General features: G+C 32.7%; 2 long non-coding RNA genes across 2 annotated transcripts in view; both read left to right on the top strand.

Annotated features, from left to right (window-relative positions):
• Positions 1–13,396, top strand: part of LOC111089434 — a 72,795-nt gene that overhangs the window by 40,839 nt on the left and 18,560 nt on the right. The window lies entirely within an intron of this gene.
• LOC111089438 lies at positions 9,821–12,353 on the top strand. Its single transcript, XR_002613725.1, has 2 exons — positions 9,821–10,290; positions 12,155–12,353. It is a non-coding gene; the product is annotated as an uncharacterized LOC111089438 (long non-coding RNA).

Below are 13,396 nucleotides of genomic sequence, written 5' to 3'. Positions count from 1 at the left end.
TAACAAATTCGTTACATATAGTAGTGCATTTAGGACCGTAACGAGTTCCAAAACCACATCCCAAGCCAATACAAAACAATGATCACATCGCAAAGTGAAGGTTATGGATATAAAATAGAACCTTCCGACCCAAAAAGCCATTGCAACGAAACTAGACATATCTCCTAGCGCTATTAACAAGAAAGTAAGCAAGGATTTCACGTTGACAAACGCTTACTTGCTTCCAGCCCCATTTAGAAATAAATAGCTATTTTCGCAAGAAAGATGGCTGAAAAAATTGGATTCACAGCAATCTCCTGAAGTAGATCCAAGGGATTATCTGAATCTTTGGTCTGTTTAAATGTGGTCATAGAAGACGACGGCCATTTACACTGATGCTCTCTAGAAAGCTTGTTAAGATAGTTTCAAACTGACCTCGTAAATTAGACAATTATACCTCTGCTGACCAGTGGTTATGAGGCTTCTTGGAGAAGTAGTTCTATGTATTGCTACAACCCAGCAACCATTCCTCAACTGAAAAATGTTCGGCGAATCCTGGTGAGATATTACGTACAGTACCATTCTCAGGAAAGAAACTGGAAGGTGTTACATGGAATACCATTCTAGAGGTTTCTGTAAAGTTGGATGCTTATACTGGCGGTGATATGTAATGTACAGTACCACTGTGGAGGTTTCTGGAGAGATATTACATGCAATAAATACCATTGTGGATATTAGCAGGGATAGGTTCCATGCAGCACCATTGTCAGGATAGACGCTGTAATCGAAAAAGATGATGGCATCACTGAAGAGTGTTATGTAATCCATATATTACACAATTCGTCAACAAACTGTTCCAAGTAACCATACTGACTTTATGTTTACCCTGTAGTGCAAACAACAGTTGATCTGGAACAATGGTCTTATGAAATCGGTTAACCTCAATAAATTTGTGGGTTTAGTTGGACCACATTTAGAATTAATTATATAAACTATAGTTCATACTATCATAACATCTTATATAGTTTTTGTTCTATTTTATGGATTTTAATAAAAATACGTATTTTTTTCGTTAAATAAATGTTATGGCGAACTTCACAAAACCACTGCTACTTAAAATTATTATCCAGTATTAGTTATATATAATAGATATATAATCAAATATATAATGACTTTTTAGTTAAATTAAACCAAAAAAATTCACTATTTTCTATAATAATACTATTAATTAAAGACACCGAAATTCTAAAAAAAAAAAACAACAACTAAAAACAAATCAATACGATCAAAACACGGTCCTTTTTTCAGACACATTGACCATCATATTAAATGAAGTATAATAATTTAAAAACATGTTTATAGGCAGCGTTAACAAACCTAATAGAATATTAATTTTAAAGAAAATTTATAGGTATGGCAAATATATTAAGGCTATCTCCCGCTGTTCCTAATTTGGAACTAATGACCTTAGGGAAAGCAGCCAATCAGCAACAACCACCTTCCACGTGAAGACTGCAAAACTGAGGCAACACAATATGTGTAATATGTTCAGCTGTTTCTGCTAGATGTTCAGTTAGAAAGTATCAAGTGATAGGAAGTGTAGCCAACTGATAACGTTGTCATACCAGAAATAACGCCACCACTCCCATCGCACCTCTTATAAGGCAACCACATCTTAAAGTGCAAGGAATATTTGGTGGTATCGCAAAGATTTGAACCCAGCTCATATCAATTTTTCTAATTGAGATTATTCTGATTTGTTTTTTAAAGGGAGCGGGTTGGATCTCTATTAAAACTCTGGAAATTAATTTGAAAATGTGTCTTAGAACGTAGCGAGTAAGTCCTCTGGTAAAGCTCTGGATTTCGGAGCTGCCAGTTAAATTCCACAATACCGTTTCACCATCAAAATGATCGATTGAATGAAGGAAACTTTGAATAGCAATCTAATGATTTTAAGCAATGAACATACACACGAAAGATGTTTATTGTTAATTTCAGATATTTATCTTTCAAAGTAATTTGCATAACAATGGTTTACTGTCACTGTCTGCCGGTCGGTTTTCTTAGTTTTTCTGTACTGGATTTTGTAGAGATGCTAGTTAAAACAAAGCCATAAAGCTTCAATTTAACCCTGAATTCACGCTTCAAGGTTGTATGTACGAATATTTTAAAGACGTTTTCCTTCATTCTAATTTTGTTGTTTTCTGTTCGTTTATTGTATGTTAATTCATGTCAATCAAAGACGTTGCCTTTGCTTGTTTAGTATGCAGGTAATGGTATAACTGTTAATTTTAGCCCTAAAGTTTCTACACAAACAAGTACTTCTGTCGAGTTAAACATTTGAAAAGAGTATTATTTCTGGCGATAAGAGTTTAAACATTATTTTTCAGACATATGATTTTCATATATTATTTAATGCAATAAAAAACAAATTATACTTAAAAATGCTTCATAGAATTATTTTTTAAGATATATATATATATATACACCATATACAATAGCACTCTCCAAATATGAATAGAAATCATGTGAATACCCTTTCAGACAACGATTACTGGCCCGGTATGGCCAGGTGGTTAGGGAGCTCGGCTCGTAATCCAAATATGCTCGCCCCTTCAGCCGTGGGGGCGTTATAATGTGACGGTCAATCCCACTATTCGTTAGTAAAAGAGTAGCCCAAGAGTTGGCGGTGGGTGGTGATGACTAGCTGCCTTCCTTCTAGTCTTACACTGCTAAATTATGGACGGCTAGCGCAGATAGCCCTCGTGTAGCTTTGCTCGAAAATTAAAAACAATCAAACAAACAACGATTACATAAAGTAAGCGTAAAAGTGTACAGTGAATGTTTTCACATCAGTTACATAACATTAGTTACAAAGGGTTAGTCGCATTTTTTTAAAAACGATTAGCATATGCTAGTGAAGTGCTATGACAGGTTTGGTAATCAGATATTTGTTTTGCTATAAGTTCCTAACCATGTGGATATACAAAGCTGTCAAGTGTTAATTTACGGACGGAAAAATTTGTCACAGTTCTTTTTCTTCGGAAAACAATATTAATATGGCAAGGTTGTTATTGATTCGAGAACTCAAACTACATTACATTTCCAAGAAGGGTGCCATTACTGTTCTCCATTGAGGTGAAAATAATTTTCCACAATAGAAATTTTAAGACAGCAATACTCCACACCAATCCAAAGCAAGGTAGAAACTTGAGTTACGAACTAGAACTTTTTGACCCCCAAAAATCTATTACGAAGACGCTAGGCATACTTTTTGGTACCGAAAATTTAACAAAATATTAGCCACATCTCAAACTCAGTGTAAGTTTTTATGAAACAAAATGGTCGAAGAAATTGTAACAACAAAAATTCCATTCAACTACATACCTGCCGATGCAATTCCAATGAAGTCTTGTGTTTTTTTGTCTGTTTAAAGATAGTGTTTTAAACCAGTGTCCATACAGAGTAGAGGATCTGTGGATAAATTATCAAAACGTGTGGGTGGTTTAAAGTTAATCTTTTTTGCCGTCATTTGTAGAGCTGGATATAATGGAAACTGATGCATTGGTCACTGTTTATAGTGCGTAATCACGAGCATCAATCTGAAAACGATTAGTGATGAAGGATGTAGCTCCAAGGACATCCAGAATCTTGAACATGATTCTTATAAAGTGTGATTATCTCTCTGTAACTATTCGCCTATCGCGGCTTTAATCAAGAAATGCTGTATCTGCTACGTCACAACTATTTTTTGCAATCATTTACAGAACAATTCTCCATTTATTAACACGCAGTTACAAGTTGTCGTGAGTACAGCCAGGAAAAATAGAAATATTTTCACGTGAATTACTAAGACTAAATAAATCAACTGACTATTACAATTAAAATATCATTATATCATTATTTTTGGTACCATTTGTGCTGATGAGATCACATCATCTGTAATACTTGAACAGAATATGACAATTGTTGAGACGTGGAACGAACGGATTAAGTGCAAGACACCAATACGAGGCGTTATATTTACGAACTGTTGACTAACATTAAACCAAATGCTTCAAATCTATTGAAAAACATTTGAGTCACAAGTAATGACTGTGTAACACCATTAGGAAAAACAAACAAAACACATTTACAACATTAGCACCAAAATAACACTGTTTGTTAATCATATTTTTTATATTTATTAATTAAAATGGATTATATAAAACGTCTAAATTATTACTAAGAAATTGTACTTATCTTCTTTTAAGAAATTACTGGAACTGAGGATATTAATCTTCTATCTAGATGGCAATTTCGTAAATATTATATAAATCAGAGTTCTGTATAGGTTTGTTTCATTTTTTTTTTTTGACAATAGTTACCAATGTAGGTTTACAATAAATAATATTGGTGGAAGATTTACATAAGTAAAGTTATATACCTAATACTAGTTTATTTCCATAAAATTTCCATTCTCTCGTGATAATATATCTCGGATACTTTAAAGCTTATAATGAGGATGCTGTTCTTCGTATTGCACGAAACATTGGAAAATCAATGACTCTTTCTTTTTAAGTGCCCATACTCATTGCTAGTCTAAGTGTTAGTGTATCAAGCTTTGCAACTTTTTTTCTTTGAAAATATAAAGATGAAACGTTTTTTTCTTCTATCAACAGAACGAATCAGTACATGAATGTTTACAAAAATACGAGCAACTCAATCGCAAAGTCCAACAATGAATTGATAAAGAACAGGATTACATTTCGAATATTTAATGATACACTCAAGAGAATACTCCAGGCTCAAAGGTTTCTTAATTGAAATTAGTAATTAATATATATATTATCAGCATTATTTATTAAAAGCTGATAATAATGATTAACTTCTTTTATCTAACCTATTTCATCAGTCACAATTACGGTTGCCTGTCATAACATTGGCATGCAAGCATTCATTTTGTGTTATAATAGATCTTGGTCACTGTTTAATGTGCGATTTGTCTTATATTTCATCTCTTATATTTTAACATAATGCAATGTCATGGTTGGATACTTTTTATGCTTAAATTAACATATCTGTTTTTCATAATACAGCATAACTACTGAAAATCGTTTTGTTCTTTCATTACTGTGTGTACATCGTGTAGACAAATTTTGTTAGAATCAAACTGGTTATATGTTTTGTTTAACACAATGTCGATAATTTTTTAAAATTTCAAATGATTGATGAAAATATTAATTTTTTTCCAGGTATATGACTCTAAACGAGGTAACGCCCTCTTTAAACAAATAGCAGAGTTAATAAAAAAAAACAGATGTAAAAGTATTTTTTCTGCGCTTACAAGAATATATGTACATTTGGCTAAAACGAAAAACACCACAAAACAAGAAACAATAGTGGCTATTTTCGAATATTTTAGTCTCTAGAATATCATAATGCCCTACAAGTATTTATCGAGCAGTGAATCTTAGTTTACAGAATCCTACAATTTTCTTCAATAAATGATTTAGCTTAAACAATGTTACCTTACCAGTATTTATCATACATAATTAACAGAGTGGACATTAATTTCCGCAATAGTACAATGCTCTTCAGGTATTCCTCATACGTTTCTAATACAGGGGATCTTAGTTCACACAATTTTACAATGATTTCCAATTATTCATCATTCATTATTAATTAAATGTACGACAGTAACTGAAGCTAAAGACAAGTGTTTGATTGTTCCGTAAGTAAGATACACTCTATTATTTCTTTAATATTCATTTCTTTAAAGGTATTGGGTATAATATTTAATTTATTCAATATTATTAGTTTTCATTTGAATTTTTATTCTCATACTTTTATTATAAAGATTGTTTTTGATTGTTATTTTAACATATGTATGTAGGAATAATCTAAATATCATAAACCTGATGAGCCCCGGAAGATATTATTGGGTTTGTGACCAACAACTCTGTTTTTTCAAACAACTCGAACGTTGTGGCTCCCCAGCGGCTCAGTGGTACGTCTGGAGGCTTATAATGCTAAAAATTGGGTTTCGATACCCGTGGTGGCCATTGTGTTACTTTGTACCCAACAACAAACAAACATGCTTTGTATATATATTTCTATATTGTTTTGTTTTGTTTCAACATTAATATTTTTTAGCGTCTTGCACATCTTCCTACATGCAGTGTTTTTGTTTCAAATTCAATCTTTGGGCGTTGTGCATAACTTATTATATTGTTGTTTTTTCAAAGCTCATTGTATTTCACTGTTGTACACATCAACTCACTTTCTGTTTTTTTATAAAGTTGTCATATGAATCGTTTATCGCATACGCTTGCATTCAACAATAAAATACTTCAAAGAGTTAGAACTGTTTAAAATTAATGAGTTATTTCCGTATTGTACTGAACAATATATTACAAGTACATACATCTTCATATATTCATAGCTAGTTTGCATGTATACATTCACTGTTAGATTTTGTAGTAACTGTTTGAATTATTTCTTGTTTCATACCGACTCAAAGTATGACATTATGTTATGTTATGAAATATATAAAATTTTTATATATACAGGAAGTGTGTTTATGAATTGAGAAATTTGTTTTAAATGATAACGTAAGTCTAATAACCTAATATGGTTAAGCTAGGAGCATTCTTCTCACAAAAATACATTATAACATTAAATGTAAAAGAAAATACCTAGAAAAGTAATTATTACGACGTCTCATTAGGCCATTTAACGTTATATAGTCCGTTAAGGCGAGCTACGAAAATCACTGCTGAACTGTTTACACATGTAACAATTTGGGTTTCATTTCAGTTTCTCTCTTCGCTAATTACTGGGCTGCGTGCATAATTCGTTCGTTTTCTCTGATTATTTCCCCGTCTCAGCAAACCTTCTGCTCCAACGAGCCGATCGTAGAGTTCTATGTTCCATCGGCTAAGCAAGAGAATTCTAATTGAATTCTACTTATTAAGACAAATGTCTCTACAGAAACCAGATGACAGCTATGAAATAGCAACAATAAACCGTTGCGTGCAAGGGCTGAACATCACCGAAGCTCTTCTAATTTCCATATAAAACTTTAAATTGAAATTTCTAAGCATTTATGTTTGCAATTTCGTAATTGAAGCTCAAAGTTGTGTTTTCATGTCGCTTTAACCACGCATTTTGCGGAGGGATAGAAAATGAAATTACACAAAGTTTCATTAAAAACTAAATAAAACGCTTGATTATTTAAAGTGGAATTAAATTGAATTATTTAATGAAAACCATAAAGAAGAACACAAATGAAAACATTTTCAGTAAATAGCAAATGTATACATTCAACCTTTGTCTATATATGCAGGCAGAAATTGAATCTCTTTAAATATGCTTGTGTACTTGCTTTATTATAAATAATATAAAATGTATTGAATATTATAAGTAAATAGTAAATGTATACGTTCAACCTTCGTCTATGTGTACAGGCAGAAATGTGCATGTGTACTTGCTATGTTGTAAATAATTTACATGTATTCGGTTTCGGGTATAGTTAAAAGCGTTTATGACGGATCTTATATTCTTGCACTACTGTATTATGAAATAATGCTTGAGTTCCAAATAAAAAGAATTACATTGCATGTATGCTAGATCCGTAGTAAATAAATATTTTGTATTCAGTGCTACAGCTTGTACATTTTATTAATGTTGGAGATGAAATAACCGAGTTTTAAGTTTTAAAATCCAAACTGCTCAAGAATATTGCCATATTCTGTACTTAATAAACAATTAAGCCGGTTAAGACATCCACACGATAACCAAAGTCGTGGTTTTGAATCTGGTTCGAATTTGATTTTCACAGAGAAATAATAATAAGAAAAATAATTATGGTAAATTATCTTATGTATATTAGATAGGCTAGGCATAAATTATAACGTATGTTTCTAGGTTATTCTAAAGCCTGCAAAATAGGTTGGGCAAACATTATAATGACTATCTTTAAACAGTACCTATAGGCTGAACAAACCAATCATTATAACGGTCACTTCCAGACTCTATCGAAAGTTCGTGCAAACATTATAACGTTTGTCTCCATGACTGTATCAAAATGTTGACCAAACACGATAACAGTTGTCTCCAGACTGTATCGAAAGGTCGGGCAAACATTATAACGTTTGTCTCCATGACTGTATCAAAATGTTGACCAAACACAATAACAGTTGTCTCCAGACTGTATCGAAAGGTCGGGCAAATATTATAACGTTTGTCTCCATGACTGTATCAAAATGTTGACCAAATACAATAACAGTTGTCTCCAGACTCTATCGAAAGTTCGTGCAAATATTATAACGTTTGTCTCCATGATTGTATAAAAATGTTGACCAAACACAATAACAGTTGTCTCCAGACTGTATCGGGCAAACATTATAACAGTTCTCTTCATACTGTATCTATAGAAATCGGATAAAGTAAGCATTAAAACGGTTGGCTCCAGATTGCATTTCGACTGTATGAAAAAAATCGGCCAACCGTTACAACGGTTGTCTCCAGACTTTCAAAAAATGTTGGGCAAACATTATAGCAGTTCATTCTAGAAAGCATTTATAGGTTGGGCAGACCTTATAATGGCTCTCTCCAGACTGTATCTATACGTTCGGCAAAGAAAAGATTATAACGCTTGTCTCCAGACTGTGTTGAAACGAGAGGGAACATTACAACAGCTGAACGTAGAAAGTATTTGTAGGTTGGGCAAACGTTATATCATTTGTGTCCATATTATTCTAAGGTCTATTAGCTAGTTTGGGGGGGGGGCATTATAACGACCGTGCTCGAACTAAAATATATATATATATATATACAGTATATTGGACAAAAATTATAACGATTGTGCTTCGGGCTGTATCGATAATTTGGGCAGACATTAATTATAATGGTCGTGCTCTGGACTGTATCGGTAGGTTGGCCAGAAATTATAATGGTTGTGCTCCGGACTGTATCTGTTTATCGAAAACATTCAAACATTTATGTCTGCATGTGCGTATCTACAAACATATGATCTCAGTATTAAAGAATTACATAAATATGATAATTATGCAACAACTTAGCAGTGTCTTTAATACACAATTGTCTTTCTACTGTAACTTGTGAGTTTAAAACCAAGGGTTTTTCAGCCCTCCTGACGAGCTGTTCTTGTTTTCATTTTTGTCTCAGTTTTACTAAAGAAATTTAAAACTAAATATTGCGAATACCAGAAGCAAGAGATGCAAGGTAAGAAACCAGTTTCAGATATTACCCCAGGTGGCTTACTCGGTTCAACTGTAGTACAGTTATTGTTTCTACGTCGTTAAATGAGCACTCTCAAAACAAGAACACACTGTGCATTATGACTCGTTATGATTGACATAAAAAAGGGGAATTATATGACATTTTACACCCCTCATTCCTGATCTCAACCTACCTTACCTTCAGGAAGAGGGACGGACGGTGGCAAGCGGCGCCGTGCTGTCGCCACTCACTGCCCCGGGGCCGCGGCAGCTGTGGAGGGGCGGACGGGAGTAGAAGCCTCAGCGTACGGGGTGGGCCCATCGGCTGACAGCTTAGAGTAGCGCGGCGTCAGGGGTGTATCATCGGAATAACTCTCTATATTTGTGTTATGTGACCACTCGGATGAACATTATGTTTATTGGTTTTAAGTTGAACTGCCTTTGAGTGTTACGTGTGACTAAACCACTTATATTTTCGTCATCCTAGGCTAGCTGATGTTGATCAAGATGAGGTACACAATCGAACAATCCTTTATTATCATCCTCACTAACATTTAGTTATTCTCTATAGCCGATGAAGGAGGAGCTATGCAAGGTAACATATTGTGTAAGTGAAACATGAACCTAGATCATAGACTATAATTCCTACCGGTCTAATAATGTTAAACCGAAAACGTTCAGCCACTACGCCAACATTAACATGGATTATGAGATATGACCGGAGCCAAAGAGTACACTGATTATATTGTTTATCAAACAAGATTTGCACCACTCCAAATATAGACCGAATTCTGTAAAACTATATATTTTTTTTTTACACAGTGTGTATTGTATTATTCTTCACATAACAAAACTATAATGCTTGTAAAATGACCACTTGGTTTTATGAACTTAGAGAATAGAACACAACAATTGTTCCAACAATGATCTTGTTTAAACTGAAGTAGAGAAGGAGGTGCATTCTGTATCTGTTACTCTTTCACCATTACTTGTGGGTAGGTCTCTAGTCAGTAGTGAACTGTTAGGCCAATGAAGAACGTTTGAAGAACTTGACCTTTCGGTTGTACGGAAAAAGCTTCTTTAAAAGGTAACCTCACCAACGGAATAAAAATATTTATTTAGACTATAAAATCTTCACCTCTCATATAACATTTATTTAAATAGTCCAACGATGTGTGAATAAAAACTGTTAATTTAAATGTTTGAATTCTTAAGTACGTCATGATTAGAAGTTAGCCATATCAGTCAGTGTCTAGAAAATGTTTGTTCGTAAAACCGACAATCAACAGTTTGACAGTGTTTATTAAGAAGTTTGAATTGGTAACTAAATAATGATTAGAAGTTCGACCACCATATCAGTCAGTGTCTAGAAAATGTTTGTTCGCAAAACCGACAATCAGTTGTTTGACAGTGTTTATTAAGAAGTTTGAATTGGTAACTAAATATTGATTAGGAATAAACCATATCAGGCAGTGTGTAGAAAATGTTTGTTCGCAAAACCGACAATCAGCTGTTTGACAGTGTTTATTAAGAAGTTTGAATTGGTAACTAAATATTGATTAGGAATAAACCATATCAGGCAGTGTGTAGAAAATGTTTGTTCAGAAACCATCAGCTCTTTGAGTTTGTATATTTAAAAGTTATAATTCGTATGTAAGTCATGATTAAAAGTGATCCACATTAGTCAGTAGCCAGATAATGTTTGTTTACATAGCGTGACCATCAGCTCTTTGAGAGTATTTCTTTAGAAAATCAAAATTTCGGCTAGATGACAGTCTCCTACAAATTTTCAAGTCTCCTTTGTATTTATAACTTTTTTCTTAATTGTATCGTGTTTCTGTTGGTAACTTAAAGGATACTGAATCAGTCGTTTAATATTGAGGGTATAGTATTTCAGAAGAGATGTTTGATCAAATGATAAAACAAATTTTAGAAAACGTCTAGCAAGTGATATTAAAGAAATTTTAAAAACCAACTTTTCCAGATAATAGATTTGTATTTATTCGGTGCGAATGAAACTCTATCTTGAATTCAAAATCTTACTAGAATGAAATATTTTTAACTAAACGATTTAGATAAAATGAATCATCTCCTTACTCAATCTTCATCTATGGAGCTTGTAATAGAATACTTCGGTGGTATTAAGCACTGAAATATGTAGGCTCAAAAATATGATGCTCAATCATTAATTTTCAACTTTCTGTAAACTCAATATACAATTAGCTGTTTTCTGTTTGGTTTTAAAGAAGAAAAAATTAAACAACTACAACATTTTCTTATAAAAACGACTAAATTGTGAAATAAAGCTTCTTTAAAAGGCACAGAGCTCAAATAATGGAGTATATTTTATTGATTAAAAATAATTTTCATTGTATAGGTAAAGTGTTTTGGAATGTCGTTTTAGTGTGTTTGAAAGAACAGTAAAAAATTTTCGTTTTAAAGTTATGCTTGAGTATTCAACCACAACGAACTAGAATGCTTTGTAGTTTATATTCTGCTTGTACTTCAGTTAATTTTGTGGCTTAAAAAGTCTATTGTACCTTGCCCAAGAGCATTGATGGAAAATAATATCAAACGTAATAGAAACTTCATTTCTTAGACAATAATGATATTCTTACCCGAGGTAAAGTTATTTAGAATGTGTGTGGTGAAAGATGTCTTGGTTCAAAGGTCGATGAAAAACTTTTACTACTTATGATTAAAATAGGAAATAATGAGTTAAAGGTCGTTTGAAAAACTTGGCTAGCAGGCAGAGCAGATGATGGGTAATGTGGAAAGCTTATTATTCGTTTACTTAGGAGGGCATGAAGGGCACAATGCTGATAGAGGGGATTGATTAGTCTAAAGTGTAGTTGCTAAAATATTTTGAAAGTAACTGAACAGTAATTTTAATCCATGTTTGTCCTAAATAATTTTTAATTTAAGGAATTTTTTTTGTTTACTTGTTTTAGCTCATAGCCACACGATGGGCTATCTGCGATCTGTTCACTCGGGAAAAGAAACACAGGATTTTAGCGTCGTAAGTCATAGACTTATCGCTGACCCATGAGGGGGGCATTTAATGAAAAGTCTTGAATTTCAAAGTACATATATGCGAATTAGTTGAAAGAACCAACTATAGATGGTAATTAATAAAGAATTGTGAATTGATGTCTCTGTTGATTATTGACAACTGAATTGTGGTGAAGCTGTTGTTGATGTAAAATGGTTGCATGAAGTGGTACAATTACCAACAGTAATAAGATTTTTTGTATAATTTGAATTTGAAGTTGAGAAAAACTATTTTTGTTTTAGTCGTTTGATATAGCGTAGCATACATAGTTTGTGCTGCGTCTGGTAGATCTTTAAGTTGTCAATAAATATTTGATTTATTCTAGAAATACAAACTCACATTACTTTAGTCAAATACATTTTGAACCGAATATATATATATATGTATATATATATTATTAATATTATTAAGCAAAGTCATGATGATAGCTTTTGCTTTAATACCGTTACAGTGGAACGATTTTCGTTGGAAGGTATAATAAGACACGACCAAAGAGATCAAAGATTTTTCACTCTTTAAAAATACTATTAACTTTTTGTTAATAATACTTCAACTTTACTTCTTTAATCTGAATGTGATGTTGATTGAACAAAATTAGTATGTGGAAAGTTGCACATATACAAACAAAGTTTAAGTGATGTCTGACACAAGAACAATATTTTTCTTAGATTTCATGGACAGACAAGTTATATCAAATGATTTCTCGTTAACTTACACAAGCAATAATGACATTGAATCAGTGGCGTCATGCCATAGACCACGGGTGGGAACGCTCCCAAAATACTCTTCGTATAGTGTTTTAATAATCCCAAATTCATTTGTCAATATTTCATTAAACATGTTTAAAATATTTGTCTTTATTGGAACCCGATAAGTTAATCAAAGTAACAGTGTAAATTTGATAACATGAAAAATAAAAGGCACTCCACTCATTATTGTTTGTATGATGATTATTATTAATTTCCCATTGATAACTAAAAATACGTTGTCTACTAACTGTCCCCTCAAAAAAAAAAAAAAAAAACTATATATATATATATATTAGTACGTATAGTACGTACTACTACGTCGACCTACGAACCGAACTACTAGAAGAACGTTAACGTTAAGTTTAGTTTTTAGTTTTTTAGTTTTAACCCGT

This window comes from Limulus polyphemus, unplaced genomic scaffold (genome assembly GCF_000517525.1).
Source record: "Limulus polyphemus unplaced genomic scaffold, Limulus_polyphemus-2.1.2 Scaffold121, whole genome shotgun sequence".
Lineage (NCBI taxonomy): Eukaryota > Metazoa > Arthropoda > Merostomata > Xiphosura > Limulidae > Limulus > Limulus polyphemus.
The sequence above is the reverse complement of the archived record's forward strand: the minus strand, read 5'-3'. Positions and strand labels throughout refer to the sequence as shown.